Source organism: Barbus barbus (assembly GCF_936440315.1).
Source record: "Barbus barbus genome assembly, chromosome: 34".
Lineage (NCBI taxonomy): Eukaryota > Metazoa > Chordata > Actinopteri > Cypriniformes > Cyprinidae > Barbus > Barbus barbus.
Window position 1 is genome coordinate 22,750,728 of NC_136762.1, and position 17,823 is coordinate 22,768,550.

A 17,823-nucleotide genomic window follows, 5' to 3' on the forward strand; every position below is an offset into this window, starting at 1 on the left:
AGAAAGAAGAAGAAAACAAGATTTAAGCATTTATTCTATGTTTGAAGTTGCTATTATGGATCAATATTCACTAGTGAAAGTCATTGGCAAAGGATCTTTCGGTCGAGCTCTTTTGGTTCACCCAATAAACGAAGAGCAAAATTATGTTATGAAGGAAATACGACTGCCAAAGGTAACGAAAGCTCAGAATTTAAAAAAATATATATACAGCTTATATTGATCATACTTGTAAAATGCATGAAAGAGTTCCTGTACTGATTCATAGGCTGATTCTGGGATAAGAAACAGCAGAAGAGAAGCTGTGCTTCTGTCCAAAATGAAGCATCCAAACATTGTCGCATTCAAAGACTCATTTGAAGGTTTGTCAGGGTGTTTTATATGCTGTAAATGACACAAATTTCATAAGCTCAAAAGTCAAAAACAATGGACCCTCTCTTTTCAGCTGATGGTCATCTGTACATTGTAATGGAGTTCTGCAGTGGTGGAGATCTTCTTCAAAGGATACGGCAACAAAAAAAAATGTTCTGTTCACAGGGGACATGGTATGACAAAGATGACGGTCCTGTTCTCAAATTAATTCTTAAAATTAAACAGGTTTATAATTTTTTTATTATTATTATATTGTGTATCACAAAACACAAGAACCTCTCTGGCGCAGTTGTTAATATATGTCTTATTTTTGTAATGAGTACTAACATAAACTTGATAGTAAGTTTGGGATATCAAGAATAAGGAGTTAATATGTTTGGTTATTTTTATGCAATTTATACGCTGTTGTCATCTCTTTGTTGTAGATCCTGAAGTGGTTTGCACAGATGTGTCAAGGCACCAAACACATTCACGACAAGAGAGTACTTCACAGAGATTTAAAATCAAAGGTACTTGTTATTGTCTTTGGTGACTTTTTTCCTTATTTTAAAAAGATTTATTATTTATGTTGCAGGGGAAAAACAAAGTAGTAAGAAGCGAAGCCCAAAGTTATATGCTTGCACATACATTTTTCAGCCCAACTATTCTGCCCTACACAGGCAAAACAGTACTGTAACTATACCAACCACATCAATCTTTGATGAAGGGATTCAGGAGGAAACTGTGATGAACAAATTATTTATTCATTAGATAAAAAAGAAATGTATGAAGGATCAATGATGTGGCACTCATTTTTTATTCTATTATCTCATTAAAATACATTAAAATTACTTTTCAACTCTTCTATGATAAGCATGTTTTTAATTTCTTATTTTCTTCACCAATTTTTACTTCACCATCACCATTTGATTGCCATCAAAGTAGAAAGTTGTCACTCAAGTAGAAGCACCATCCTGGAACTTCTTGTGAATTAATGAAAGATTGTATTTCATGCATAAAATCAGTACTGGTTTCCTTCTCATTTTCATTACAGAATATTTTCTTGACACACAGTGGAATTGTGAAGTTGGGGGATTTTGGTTCGGCATGTTCTCTAAACAGGTATTCAGCTATTTTTTCCCAATATTTTTTATAATTTTATTTTGGTGTTTAAAATTCTGTGCACAAATATAATCATTTGAGTAATTTTATATGTATTTCTGTAAGTGCAAAAGCGTACGCTCAGACCTATGTGGGTACTCCATATTATGTGTCTCCAGAAATATGGGACAACAAACCTTACAATAATAAAAGGTACAGTTTTTCTGGGTAACACTTTAGAATACTGTTCCATCATTAATGAATAACTACACAAGAACACATGAGTAACGCAATATTAGCACTCTAGTAACTATTAGTAACTAACAAAAAACTCTGATTAATGAATTAGTAAGTAATAGTGCTTAGTCAAATGTAGTTCATTATTAGCTAATCAGTAACTATTATTTTTTCATACCTCCCTAAGAACTACTGTATACAGGTTCATAATTAATATGAATAATATATAATGTATAATTAATTCTAAAGTAAAGGTCATGGTAACCCACTAGTAATGACTCAAGTATTACCAAATTCTTCGGAAGGAATTACTAATTATTTGGATCAGTATTCTAAAGTGAAGACCATGATAACTCCCTAGTAACGACTGAAATCATTGTAAGCTTTTGAGAGTGTTGTGAAGCATTGGATAGCAATTATTCAGGTGGTACTACATCCTTCTAAAGGAATTACTAATTGTTTGGATCAGTATTCTAAAGTGAAGATTGTGATAACTCCCTAGTAATTACTGAAGTCATTGTAAACTTTTAAGGTTTTGGTTAGTAATTCATTTTGCTAGATTTGGTAACACTTAAATCAGTACGGGTTACCGTGATCTTCACTTTAGAATACTGATCCAAATAATTAGTAGTTTCTTCAGAAAGATGTAGCAACACTTGAGTCATTACTTAAAATGACGTCAGTCAATATTAGGGATTTATGATGCTTTTCACTTTAGAATACTGATCCAAGTACACTGTAAAACCCAACAAGTCACGGTAACTCAAACCATTTGAGTAAACCAATTGCCTTAAAAACCCAAGTTAGGTTAACTCAAACCGTTTGAGGAAACTTATTACCTTAAACCATTTAAGTTTTTTAAAACTAACAATTATGAGTACTCTGAACTTATTTCAGTTGAGTTCACTAAAAGAAGATATACCCGACAAGTCACGGTAACTCAAACCGTTTGAGTAAACCAATTGCCTTAAAAACCCAAGTTAGGTTAACTCAAACCATTTGAGGAAACTTATTACCTTAAACTATTTAAGTTTTTTAAAACTAACAATTATGAGTACTCTGAACTTATTTCAGTTGAGTTCACTAAGTAATTAAGTGATTAATTAAGTGCTGATTGAGCATTAGTGATGAACACCTGCAGTTAACAACCAGAATCACTGACAGAAAAAGAAACACAAGAACAACAACTAACTGAAATCAACTGAAATAAAATACATTAAATCTCAAGATCTAAACAACCCCAGAAACAGCATCACCAGCTCCACTTATTAATAACTAGACTGACTTTATTTCTGTCAGACATCTACCGAAGATCTTATTGAGGATTAACTAAGGTTTAGATGTTGATTTATTTTCATTTGAAGTGACCATGTTAGAGATCAGTGTCTGCTTTAGTTGGGCTCTTGACCTTTGCGGTTATTTTTTTTCTTCGTTTTCTCTGGCTATTGTAAGCAAGTGTTCCTCGAACATATTTGCTGCAACTCAAAAGCCCAGAAAAAATGATCAGTAGTTGATTGTTACATATTTATAGTGACAATCATCTATTAGTGAACTGATCTCATTGAGAGTGAACATAGACTCAATCTCCATTTAAGCAGAGATTAGACACATTGAGTCTATGCTCACTCTAAATGGGATCAGTTCACTAACAAATAAGTCTCATTACAAATATACAGCAACCAACTACTGATAATTTTCTCTGGGCTTTTGAGTTGTAACAAATATGTTCGAGGAACACCGTTACAACAACCAAAGAAAAAAAAAACCTAACACAAATGTCAAGCGCGCAACTAAAGCAGACACTGATCTCAAAAATGGTTACTTCAAATGAAAATAAATCAACATCTAAACCTTAGTTAATTCTCAATAAGATCTTCTGTAGATGTCTCAGTCTGGTTATTAATAAGTGGAGCTGGTGATGTGGTTTGTGGGGTTGTTTAATCAGATTTTGAGAGATTTAATGCATCTTATTTCAGTTGATTTCATCTAAGGCGATGGTGTTTCTCTTTTCTTCAGTGATTCTGTTTGTTAACAGCAGGTGTTCTTCACTAATGCTCAAACAGCACTTAATTAATTACTTAATTACTTAACTGCAAGTTTTAACACTTACATGGTTTAAACCAAGGGGAATTTGTTTACTCAAACGGTTTGAGTTACCCTAACTTGTTGGGTTTTGCAGTGTAGTATAACAGTAACATGCTGTAAAAAAGAAAAGCTGTAAATTAATGGTAGAGGGCTGTAAATTAACAGTTCATTACTGGCGACTCTGCTGCCAGTACATTACTGTTATTTAACGGCACAATTTTTTACAGTGTACTACCGGTACATAGAATGGTATTACCCTGTTTACTGGATGTATATCTTGGTAGTTGTTTGGGTAGCACTTTATTTTACAGTGTCCTTGTTGCAAATGTTGCATGTAATTACTATAGTATTAACAGTAAATTATGCATAATTACATGCAACAACCCTAAACCAAACCCTTATTCTAACCCTACCCCTATGTAACGTAATAAAAACTTAACATTAATATGTAATTTAAAGAAATAGTTTAATTTAGCTCAAAGGGAATCATTTATGATTTTATCGAGATTTGAACAGAATCACTGTTATGGCGATTCACTGATTCACTGAACTGCACTGGATATTAAAATACAAAATATAGTGAAAACACTATTTAATAGCACAGTAACAAGTTCGGCAGATTAAGACATTAACTTATGAGCACAAAACGCAAGATACTTCTCTTTTCAATATAAATAAGATTTTATTTATATAAACCTAAGACATAAACTAATCTAACACATGAACACAAGCATTCACACGTTGCAGAAAGAAAGGAAAGGATGAGTTTAAGAGAATGAAAATGTGAAATCCCAAGTTTACAGCAATATGTTCAATTGCATAGACCTGAACAACCATCAATCACTTATTTAACCCTCGCTTTGAATTTCTCAATGTGGCAAAAATTTATATTAAATACACCGATTCAGTTAGAACCTGGAGGTGTTACTTGCTTGCTTTGCCTGTGTTAAGGGGTTTTTGTCTCGTCGTCGTTGGGGGGGGTCTTCCCCACTTCCCCGAAGTGTCTGATTGGTTGAGAGTTCAGTAGTCTTTGAAGTGAGTCTGTAGTCAGTTCAGTAGTCTCGGAGTTGGTCTGGTTGAAGTTTGAAGCGAGTGCAGTCGGAGCTGGACTTTGCAGCAAACTTACATTAGAACACGAAACTCCACAGATAGAAAAGAAACTAAAGTAAAAGAATAAGAATAAAATGATGTAACAAGACTAGGTGGTTTTCTTCTCATTGTGGTAGCAGCTGGCACGTGGGCCAGAGCACGCTCAAAGAGCAGCATCAAAACGTGGTGGCAGAAGAGGAGAAGGGAGAGGACCAAGAGGTTGTAAGAGAGCATTTTTAAGAAGAAGAGCGAAGGGTGACTAAGAGAGAGTTTGATGGTGTCTTGAGTTTCTATAGTAAGAAGTTCATGTTGTTAATTAATATTACTCAATACTTAAATGCATAATTACACTGTAACAATTTTTGCGTTCTCTCGCTGTGTTATAGAGACTGAGTGTATGGAGACCCAAGAAAGACGAGTGAGGAAACAATGGGACAAAGATCCACCTGAGAGACTCCTGAGTGTTCTGGAGAAAGCGCAGCTCTGCTATGGCTTTGAGACATACACTTTACATAGAGATGGTCAGTCTGCACACATCAGGACACAGAGTTTTTCAAATTAATAACAGCAGAGTTAACAATTGAGTATAATAATTACATAGAAACAGACACCTAGCATAATTACTCTAACGATTGTACTCCACATAATCATATTACTGTGAAAAATGATGACTTCATATTGTAAACCAATTCCCACTAGACACTTATTTTGGGAAATTGGCATTAAAAATAACATAATTTAAAATGTGTTGCATTGATTGATGGCAAAGCTGTATTTCAGCAGCCATCACTCAAGTCTTCGGTGTCACTTGATCCTTGAGAAATCATTCATATTATGCTGATTTGGTAAGAAATATTTATAATTATTATCAATGTTTAAAATTTATTTCAATTTACATTTGACATAATAATATAAATAATAGCATGCAATTCCGTTGTGTATAAGCATCTTTACAAAGTCATTTCCTGTGTTAGGTGCACTACCGTTTATGTAACGTCTTATCTGTGAAGTATACGGTAGTGCACCTAACACAGGAAATGACTTTGTAAAGGTGCTTATACACAGCGGAATTGCATGCTATTTGTCACGAATCTGGTCCATGCTCTCCCGGTCAACCACCACTAGAGGTCACCCGTTCACCACATTGACTTTTTCACTCACAACACACTGGACTCCATTTCCCAGAATCCATTGCACTGACGACACGCACAGCTGTTCACCATTATCTCGCCCACACCTGATTATCATTTCACAATCACTCACTCACTATTTAAGCCTGGGACTTGCTCTTGCTCGTGGCCGAGTATTGTTAGCGTTTATCACTCACCTAGCGATAGCAACTTTACAGAGCCATTGTTATAGTCTTGTCTTGCCTTGTTGATCTTGCCATGTCTGACCCTGCCCGTGTTTCCTGGATTTACCCCTTTGCCTTGCCGTTTGGACTGTGTTCACTCCCCGTTTGGATTATTGCTTTCGTTTCTGGATTATCTCTCTGCCTTGCCCCTTTGGATACTGTTCACCGATCGTCGACCCACGCTTGCTCCACGGATTGCTCTGTCTTGCCTCTGCCATACCTGTTTGCTGTCTCCCGACCCTGCCTGTATGACCATGTTTTATAATAAAGCTTTGCATATGGATCCGCATGTCTCACGTCTCGTCAGCCCCGTAACACTATTATTTATATTATTTAACACCACACATACATACACTAACCTTCAGAAGTCTGGGGTTTGTCACTCTGAAGCTGTTTGATATTGTAGATAAGTATTATCCGTTGACATGTGACGTCAGAGAAGACTAAAGTTTGTTAAATTTGCATGCATGCCATGTGGTCATATAACACTACCTACACTTTCTCAGTAAAATCCCAAAATGTTTTTTGTGAGTCATTTTCTTTCCTCATACTGACCTAAATTTGGAGATTGTTTACACTGATAACCAACCACAGCAGAGCAATGTGGAGTAAAGCCATTTGAGCCACATGTCACTGCAGTAGTTACAAAATATCAAAGCAAGCAACATAATTTTTTTATGAAGAATAGCTCATCTATTTCTATTGCTATTTCTTTTTATATTTATCTATCTGTATGTTTAAATGTTAACTGGTAATGTGCGCTGATGCTGTCTTCTTTAAAATAAATGTGTAATACATGTAGTGCTTGTGCATAATCTGATTATTTTGTCATCATTTGCTTTGACCCCAGAGCATGGAGACAAAGTGGACGGCCCTGAGGAGATGATCACAGACTACAGTAGACTGGAGCCACGCTCAGATGAGGAAGACACGTGAGTTTCTCTTGTTTTCCCTCTGTTAGTACTTATATTTCCACCAAGCCCATTGTTTACTATAAACCTCACATTTCTCTCCTTGACTGCAGGGATTTTGAAGAGGAGTGTCCGTATGACTGGATAAATGAACTGGAGGAAATGATGAGCTAGAGAAACTTGAGTTATTGTATGTGTTGTACTTGTACATACCATTTTATGTGTATTCAATTAGTTTTTTTTAGTTTCTTATTTCTCATCATAAATTATGAATATATAACACTAAAGTGATTCTAATAACACTAATACAGTCCTAATTAAATAAGAGATCTAGTTTAGTTTATTATTAAGACTAAGACACTTTATGTGTGATCAAACATGTTGCTCTTTTCATAATAAAAAAGCTGGAAAAGTTGAGTGACTAAATAAAACATAAAGAAAAAAATATTGAACTTACCTGTCAGGAACAGGCCTGGGTCATATTTCACTTCAAAAGCAAAATAAAACAATCTTACCTGTCAGGAACAGGCCTGGGTCATATTTCACTTCAAAAGCAAAATAAAACAATTAGCCTAATCATACTCCTAAAAAGGCTAGATTTCATTTATGCAAATTATAATTTCTGTTTTTTTTTTTTTGTTATGAAAAGTATGAAATGTTTGGTGTGATGTGTTTAGCCTTTCTCTGCTGTTTGTTTTCACTATTGTGTATGTAACATGTAAGTACAAGCATATAAACACATCTGGATCCACTTACCAATCTTGCCACAAAATGCTGTATTTGTGTGTGTGTGTATATATATATATATATATATATATATATATATATATATATATACATATATACACACACACACACACACACACAGTAGTCAACATTTGAAGTGGATCAAAAAAGTTAACCAAAGTTGTCCTAAGACAAGAACGCATTTTGGTTTTAGGTTTTTGGACAACTTTGCTGAAAAGTTTTGATCCACTTCAAATGTTGACAATTTTATATATATATATATATATGCATACAGGTGCTGGTCATAAAATTAGATTATCATGAAAAAGTTTATTTATTTCAGTAATACCATTCAAAAAGTGAAACTTGTATATTAGATTCATTCATTACACACAGACTGATATATTTCTAATGTTTATTTCCTTTAATTTTGATGATTATAACTGACAACTAATGAAAGTCCCAAATTCAGTATTCCAGAAAATTAGAATATCAATTAAGACCAATGCAAAAAAAATGATTTTTAGAAATGTTGGCCAACTGAAAAGTATGAACATGAAAAGTATGAGCATGTACAGCACTCAATATTTAGTTGGGGCTCCTTTGGCCTGGATTACTGCAGCAATGCGGCGTGGCATGGCGTCGATCAGTCTGTGGCACTGCTCAGGTGTTATGAGAGCCCATGTTGCTCTGATAGTGGCCTTCAGCTCTTCTGAATTGTTGGGTCTGGCGTATTGCATCTTCCTCTTCACAATACCCCATAGGTTTTCTATGGGGTTAAGGTCAGGCGAGTTTGCTGGCCAATCAAGAACAGGGATACCATGGTCCTTAAACCAGGTACTGGTAGCTTTGGCAGTGTGTGCAGGTGCCAAGTCCTGTTGGAAAATTAAATCTGCATCTCCATAAAGTTGGTCAGCAGCAGGAAGCATGAAGTGCTCTAAAACTTCCTGGTAGACGGCTGCGTTGACCTTGGACCTCAGAAAACACAATGGACCAACACCAGCAGATGACATGGCACCCCAAACCATCAATGACTGTGGAAACTTTACACTGGACCTCAAGCAACGTGGATTATGTGCCTCTCCTCTCTTCCTCCGGACTCTGGGACCTTGATTTCCAAAGGAAGTGCAAAATTTACTTTCATCAGAGAACATAACTGGACCACTCAGCAGCAGTCCAGTCAAGACGCTTCTGACGCTGTCTCTTGTTCAAGAGTGGCTTGACACAAGGAATCCGACAACTGAAACCCATGTCTTGCATACGTCTGTGCGTGGGGGTTCTTGAAGCACTGACTCCAGCTGCAGTCCACTCTTTGTGAATCTCCTCCACATTTCTGAATGGGTTTTGTTTCACAGTCCTCTCCAGAGTGCGGTTATCCCTATTGCTTGTACACTTTTTTTTCTACCACATCTTGTCCTTCCCTTCGCCTCTCTATTAATGTGCTTGAATGACCTTTTGTGTCTTGCCCTCCTTGTGCAAGGTGTCAATGGTCGTCTTTTGGACAACTGTCAAGTCAGCAGTCTTCCCCATGATTGTGTAGCCTACAGAACTAGACTGAGAGACCATTTAAAGGCTTTTGCAGGTGTTTTGAGTTAATTAGCTGATTAGAGTGTGGCACCAGGTGTCTTCAATATTGAACATTTTCACAATATTCTAATTTTCTGAGATACTGAATTTGGGACTTTCATTAGTTGTCAGTTATAATCATCAAAATGAAAGGAAATAAACATTTGAAATATATCAGTCTGTGTGTAATGAATGAATCTAATATACAAGTTTCACTTTTTGAATGGTATTACTGAAATAAATCAACTTTTTCATGATATTCTAATTTTATGACCAGCACCTGTGTATATATGTATGTATATATATATATATATATATATATATATATATATATATATATATATATATATATATGTATGTTCTTTTTTATTTTTTATTTGGTTAAGAAGGTTGTAGAGAAAATGTGTTTCCTTTTATTACCACTAGGTGGAATAAAGTATGTGCATATGAAAACTGTTGCTGGGAAATTGAAGAATAACTGCTGCCTACAATTTTATAAAAACATGCAATGATCTGCTTTATTTTCCTCAGATTTTGAAAGAAACCCTTTTATTGACTGACAGAATGCAAAACACTTTTACTGAATATTTTCATATATTACAGTAGATTGTATATATTTTTGTGAGATCACTTTATTATGAAACATATTCTGTTTTGGGTGAAATTGGGGAACAGACAGTTGTTATGGCAAAATAAACCCTGACAAGGTGATCAGGACGACAACATGACATTACAGTACATTACATTATAGGCTGTAGATTACATTATGCCTTATATATAGATTATACCTCGCTTACAGAACTTTTGACCGGTAGGATTTTTAAAAAATAAATTAATAGAAATTAATTTTATTCAGGAGAGATGCATTAAAATTGATAAAAAAGTGACAATAAAGACCATTACATTGTTTCAAAAAAAATGAAATTGAATTAACAAATATAAAAATAAAACACTATATACATTATATGCACATATTATACATTGACTCTTAAAACAACTGTATTGAAATTCTTCAGTCAAGAGCAGTGTGTTACGAATCTGGTCCGTGCAATTCCATTCATTCACCACCAGAGGTCACACACTCACCACATGGACTTTCACACTACACAGCACATTGAACTCCATTTCCCATCATACATTGCACTTACCACACACAGCTGGCACCAATCTCTCATTACCCTGATTTCACTCACAGCTGTGAACTATCACCCATCACACACACACTTTATAAGCCTTGGACTTTCTCTGTTTCACCGCCGAGTATTGTCTAGCATAGCTACTGTACAAAGCGTTTCCCTGGTTTTCCTAGTTCGTTCTCCTGTGTTTTGATTCCTGCCCGTGTACCTGGATTATTCTCTCTGCCTTGCCCTGTCTGGATTTTGTACGCCGATCGTCGACCCACGCTTGCTCCACGGATTGCTCTGTCTTGCCTCTGCCATACCTGTTTGCTGTCTCCCGACCCTGCCTGTATGACCATGTTTCATAATAAAGCTTTGCACATGGATCCGCACGTCTCGTCAACCCTGTAACACAGTGAGTGATTTTTCTCTTTGTGTTCTGTTTTATTACCATTATAGGGATAGCTCACCCAAAAATGACAATTATGTCATTTACTCTTGTTTTTTTTTTTTTTGTTGTTGTTTTTTAACTCAAATGTTTCTTTCTTCCGTTGAAAGTCTGCTAGTTCACTTGCTTTGGTCTGGACCAAATATAATGTTGGGTTTTTTTTTTTTTTTGGTTTGGTGAGGTTCGCTTTCACACTGCTCTTTTTGCAAGTGGACCAGAAATTGTAAACAAAACAACACATGTGCTTAAGGTCATCCATTCATTGGTTTATCCATTCAGCCGTACCAGAGTTTGTTTGGAAGCAGACCGAGACCACCTCTTCAGCTGGGTTACGGTGGAACTAGCAGTTTGTGCAGAGAACTCATCTGGTTCTTCTCCTGATGGGCATTTAGGAGACAAGGTCTTCACTGGGGATCTGTCTCTGGGGCTCATCTAGTTGTCCTGATCTCCGCTGACATTCAGGGCTGTAGATGTCCTCTCTAGGTGCTTATCCACCATCTGGGCTGGATACAGACTGGATCTGGTGGCTACGGTGACCTCGGAATAAGAAAGAAACAGACTAATATTAGTGTAGATGCCATTCTTCTTACGATGTAACAAGTACATCAGGTGTTATGGGAAGTGTTCCCAGTTCCGGTTGATCTAATTAATGCAGCCTAACAATCCTTCAACGGATTTGAATATTAGAAACAAATTAGTGTGTTATGTATAAGCCAGGTTAAAGAGATGGGTTTCTAATCTAGATTTAAACTGACAGTGTATCTGCCTCCCGAACAGTGTTAGGTAGATTATACCAGCGTTTAGGCGCTAAATAGGAAAAGGATCTGCTGCCTGCAGTTGATTTTGATATTCTAGGTATTATCAAATTGCCAGTTTTGAGAACGCAGTGGACATGGAGGACTATAATACGATAAGAGCTCGCTCAAGTACTGAGAAGCTAAACCATTTAATGCTTTATAAGTTATTAGCAAGATTTTAAAATCTATACAAAGTTTAATAGGGAGACAGTGCAGTGATGACAGAACCGTGCTAATGTGGTCATACTTCCTGCTTCTAGTAAGAACTCTAGCTGCTGCATTTTGAACCAGCTGAGTTTGTTTATTAAATGCGCAGAGCAACCACCCATTAAAGCATTACAATAATCTAGTCTCGAGGTCATGAACGCATGAATTAATGTTTCTGCATTTGACATTGAGAGCATAGGTCGTAATTTAGATATATTTTTAAGACAGAAAAATGCAGTTTTACAAATGCTAGAAACATGTTTTTCAAAGGAAAGATTGCTATCAAAATGTATGCCTAGGTTCCTAACTGATGACAAAGAATTGACAGAGCAGCCATCAAGTATTAGACAGTGTTCTAGGTTATTACATGTGGAGGTTTTAACACCTCTGGGGTTTTTTTCAGAATTTAGCAGTAAGAAATTGCTAGTCATCCATTTTTTGATATCAACTATACATTCCGTTAGTTTTGCAAATTGGCATGTTTCATCGAGTCGCGAAGAAATATAGAGCTGAGTATACAGAACCTTTGAATGTGTCCTGTAGTATCTGGCACTAAGACATTAGCAGCAGATTCTGGAGGTTTAAATTCCTGCAAGTTGCGAGGTGGTGTCTCTATTGATTGGATTTACGTTTACATTTATTCATTTAGCTGATGCTTTTATCCAAAGCGACTTACAATTGCTATATATGTCAGAGGTCGCACGCCTCTGGAGCAACTAGGGGTTAAGTGTCTTGCTCAGGGACACATTGGTGTCTCACAGTGGATTCGAACCCGGGTCTCTTACACCAAAGGCATGTCTTATCCACTGCGCCATCACCACCCCTTCCAGCACATTTGTTAGTCCAGCACATACAATAGATGCTCAGTTGGGTGAGAGAGTCTTTAGGTAGGTGGTACTGTACCAGGGGCGTAGATTATTATTATTTTATAAAAAGTAAATTCGTCCCCCGCACTTTCATCGGACAGTTGTGTTCTCGACATGTTGAGGTTTTAATGGAGCAATGTATATAAATGCAGAATGATTTAAAATTCAAAGAGACAAGATAATTTATACATGACGTTTACGTTTCCATGGCAATCAGGCACTCAGTTTGTGACGTCACGACATGCCCAGGCTCGCTCCCGCGCTGTATCCATCATTCATTAGAGGTCGAGATGAATTCAAAGCGGCAAGAAACTCTTCACTCCTTTTTTACGAAGAAGTCAAGCAGCGTAAGTTGGCATGTAGTATCCAAATAGTGTTGCACAATGTTGAGTGACTCTGCCTATTGCTCTTGTTGAATAATTAGCAAGTTTTGATGTTCATTATATGGAGAAATAGAAAAGCTGCCTGGACAAACATGCACTTATTTATTTTCAGTGTATTTTTCTGTAACTCTTTTGTAACATCTTTTATTTTAACACGTATGTATGTTATCAGAACCCTTCAAATAAGAATAAAGATAATGTTGAACTGATATTTTACAGCGTTTGCAGCATTGTAACCAGGGCCTGAAGTTAACTTTTATTTAATTGTTTTTTTTTTTGCCTCATAAAGGTGAAAAATAGAAATCCCGCAAACATTATTCTTTAACTTATAATGATTTCGTTAATAACTTGACCGCACTTAAATGTGTATTCTTACAAGTAGTAATAACTCTTAGACTATATATTTTTAAATCTTTTTATGCAATGATTTGCTGTGTCACAGACATAGTCATAGTCACACCGGGATAGAAAATCACATATACACACACACCGTGCTAACACAACAGATAAGTTAGACCGAAGTTACCGCAGCTCGTATACGTAAACAAATCACACACGGCTGTGTTGATGGCTGATTTAATTACAGCCTTCAGGGACCGTTAAGCAGAACTAAATGAATATTACTGGTAAAGTTACAGGGTACCGGACATTTTCTCACTGGTTCCCAACTCCCAACATACACACGCACACACATCTGTGACACACAAACGTAATCAGAGAAGGGCCTCATCTTCTTGCCGATCGTGTGATCGTTCCGAAACAGAAGTCGCATCTTCTCAAACTGCTCTGCTTATATGGACGTCAGTGCCTTGACCGCAGCGGTCTCCTCCGGAAGCGCAGTCTTTGATATTTTGCAACTTATTGTGTGTAGGTTGCTTTTTGATGACTCGTGGTCCTTAATTGCTTCTAATTTTAAGCTTTTAGTCCCGATTACAAAAGGATTTGACTTCGCTTTCTCTGAGCCATACATACGGCAGTCACTGCAGTACATTTTAATCTGTACTGCGGTCATAAATCAGCCACTCACGAACCTTGCCGTTGTCGCCAATTGTCCACTTTAATGTATTAAAACGTCGTCTTTTACTTTTCTTTGACTCATCCTCATCTTTTTGTTGGCTGTTCGTTTCAGCTAGCCTCTTTACCCCAGTAATGTGCCGCCACATGTTGAGCTAAAATCCAACGAAATGGCAGACTTAAAAAAAAAAAAAAAAGACTCAAAAAAACAACTAATGAATCACTCAATTCTCATTGGCTACCCGCCAATGTGGCAGGTAGATTGACAGTTTTACCCACCAATTGCAAAATTCACCCGCATTTGGCGCATGGTCTGGTGTTAATTTCAGGCCCTGATTGTGACACTCTGCCAATTCTACATGATGTATGCAAGCGCTGATCTGTTACAGGACCGATCTTCATTTAGGGGTGCTCTGTCATTATTGCACTAATCTGACGTTTTTGTGTTGTCAAGAATGAACAAGAAACAGTCAGCCTAGGTTTGTTAGCAGAATCCGGACGACACACAGTGACAGGTGAGAAGAGATGGCTTTTAACACCTGGCTGTTTTTATATTGTATAAAATCTATTAATACACAAGCGTTTGTAGGATTATATATGGACCAATCATAGAAAACACATAATTAGTCAAATATAGAAAAATAAAAAATAACATTAGTATGAAACTTATCAGCTATCATTTTTAACTACAGTAGGTAATTATTAGCTTGCATATTGGTTGTTTATTAGCATTTAAGCACATATTAATTCTGTATTCTTCATGTCCATATTCTTCATCCCATAATCCTAAACTTAACAACAACAACAACGACTACTTTACAAGCTATTAATAAGCAGTAAATTAAGAGTTTATCGAGGCAAAAGTCATAGTTAATAGTGAATATGTGTTTATCATTCTAAAGTGTTAAAATAATTTAGGATACAAATTATTGGTTATTGTCCAGCAGTGTACTTAATGTGTTATTTTCTTCTGTATGTCACTATTCCCTGTATGTAGATGTTTCAAACACTACTTTATTTGCTGTAGACGGAGGCAGAAGTGAATTCAGAGTTGAGTGTGAATGAGGCAGAAAGTTTCAGTGAGGCTTCAGAGGTAAAGATTATTTACAGCATTGTCTATGATAAGATATTTCTTATATACCTTAAAAAATAGTACCTTTATAAGCACATCTTTGTAACTTCTACTCAAAAAGGTGTACATTAGAGTACCGTAATGTACAACTATGAAACTTTTTGGGGTAAATAAGGTACAAAGATGTCCTTTTAAGGGTACTGTCCCAGTGACAAGCTGTTGTATTGCTTTCTTTTTCTTTTTTCTCTCTTTCCTTCTGTTTTATAATCATATAATAATATAATCATAAAGCAAATTAAGCAAAAAGGTATGATTTAAAAATAAAACCTGTCAATTAGACAAGGGTTAACTGAAAAAAAACAACAAAAAAACAGGTATAACACTAGACATTCCGTCCCCCCCACTTTTGAAATGATGGCTACGCCCCTGTACTGTACATGTCAAATCCTCATGAATTCAACATTACCCAGATCGCAACACTGTCCCCGACGGCCTGCCTTCTTACCATAGTGCAACCTGCTGCCATCTCTTTCCCAGGTAAATGACAAACTCGCACGCAGATGGCCATCCATCTGATCTAATGTGACTCATCAGTCGAGGCAATCTTTTTTTATTGCTCCATGGTTTACTCTGATGCTCATGTGCCCATTGTAGGCACTTTCATTGGTGGACAGAAGTCATCACGGGCACTATGTCTGTCACTGTGCAGCCCGATACACAGCAAACTATGATGCCCTGTGTGTTTTGATACCCTTTTATCATGGCCAGCATTACGTTTTTCAGCCATTTGAGGTGGAGTAGCTTAAGTGTGTAATCAGACAAGACGTGCTAGTCTTTGCTTCTCATATCAAGTTCAAGTTGAGCTTTATTGTCATTCCGCTACATGTGGGGACATACAGTGGAACGAAATGTCGTTTCTCGCAGGACCACGGTGCTCCGGTACCGTCTTCCTGATGGTAGGAGCTGGAAGAGACCGTGGGAGGGATAGGTGGAGTCCTTCACGATGCTGTTGGTTTTGCTGGAGCATCGTGTAAGGAAAATGTCCAGGATGGAGGGGAGAGGGGCACCGATGATCTTTGCAGCGGTGTTCACTGTCTGCTGGAGGGTCTTGCGGTCAGCAGCACTGCAGTTCCTGTACCAGACAGTGTCACGTATCCTGTGGGTGTGCCCTGGTTGGCCACCAGATGTCACTGTCTTGTCTGAGCACATGGGTTTGTGTTGTGATTGTTCCATGTGTTCCCCGGTTGATTGTCTGACCCCGCCCTCCTTGTTATTCCCTAATTGTCTCGGCGTGTACACCTGGTTCCTCCTCGTTTGTCTCCTTTAAATGATCCTGGTGTTTGCAGTCCTGTTCGGCCACGTTGTCATATGTTCTTGGTGCAGTAAGTCATGTGTGTTTCTAGTCCTCGTTTTTGCATTGCTCTGTCGGTCTGTTTTTCCCCTCGGGGTAATTTGTTTTCTTTTGCTTTTATAATTAAAACTACCATTTCCCTGCACTTGAGTTCTCGCTTCATTTTCACTGCACGTATCATGACAGACAGTGATGCAGCTGGTCAGCACACTGTCAATGGTGCCTCTGTAGAATGTGGTGAGGATGGGTGGAGGGAGACTTGCTCTTTTCAGCCGGCGCAGAAAGTGTAGGCGCTGTTGTGCCTTTTTGGAGAGTGACATGGTGTTGGTGGTCCAGATGAGATCCTCTGTGATGTGCACCCCCAGGAATTTAGTGCTGCTGACTCTCTCCGCTGTCGATGGCCAGTGGGGGGTGGTCACCGGAGTTTCTTCTGAAGTCCATCACAACCTCCTTTGTCTTCTCCACATTGAGGGATAGATTGTTGGTGCCACATCATTCAGCCAGCTGTGCCACTTCCTCTCTGTAGTACATTTCATCGTTGTTGCTGATGAGACCTACCACTGTTGTGTCATCAGCAAACTTGATGATTTGGTTGGAGCTGAACTTGGCAGTGCAGTCGTGGGTCAGCAGTGTGAAGAGCAGTGGGCTGAGCACACAGCCTTGTGGGGCCCCTGTGCTCAGTGTGGTAGTGCTCGGTGTTGTGGCCGACACGGACTGACTGAGGTCTTCCGGTTAGAAAGTCCAGGATCCAATTACACAGGGAATTGTTAAGGCCCAGCAGGTTTAGTTTATTTATGAGCTGTTGTGGGATTATTGTGTTGAATGCCGAGCAAGTCAATGAACAGCATTCTAACATAGGAGTCTTTATTTTCTAGGTGGGTAAGAGCCGGGTGGAGGAAATTGCATCGTCCGTAGAGCGGTTTGGACGGTATGCAAACTGGAGCGGGCCGAGTGTGTTGGGGGCAAGTTTTGATGTTGTGCATGACTAGCCTCTCAAAGCACTTCATCATGATTGGAGTCAGTGCTATGGGACGGTAGTCATTGAGACAGGACACAGGTGATTTCTGTGGTACCGGTATGATTGTTGTAGATTTGAGACATGTGGGGACGACTGCCTGGCTCAGCGAGGTGTTGAAGATATCTGTTAGGA

General features: G+C 37.7%; 1 pseudogene across 1 annotated transcript; it reads left to right on the top strand.

Moving 5' to 3' along the window:
* Window positions 1-55: 55 nt before the first annotated feature.
* LOC306854125 (serine/threonine-protein kinase Nek3-like) lies at window positions 56-7,568 on the top strand (annotated as a pseudogene). Its single transcript has 9 exons — window positions 56-172; window positions 266-359; window positions 443-542; window positions 795-878; window positions 1,403-1,470; window positions 1,576-1,667; window positions 5,247-5,381; window positions 7,065-7,146; window positions 7,239-7,568. The product of its transcript is annotated as a serine/threonine-protein kinase Nek3-like (transcript).
* The last annotated feature ends 10,255 nt before the right edge of the window (window positions 7,569-17,823 follow it).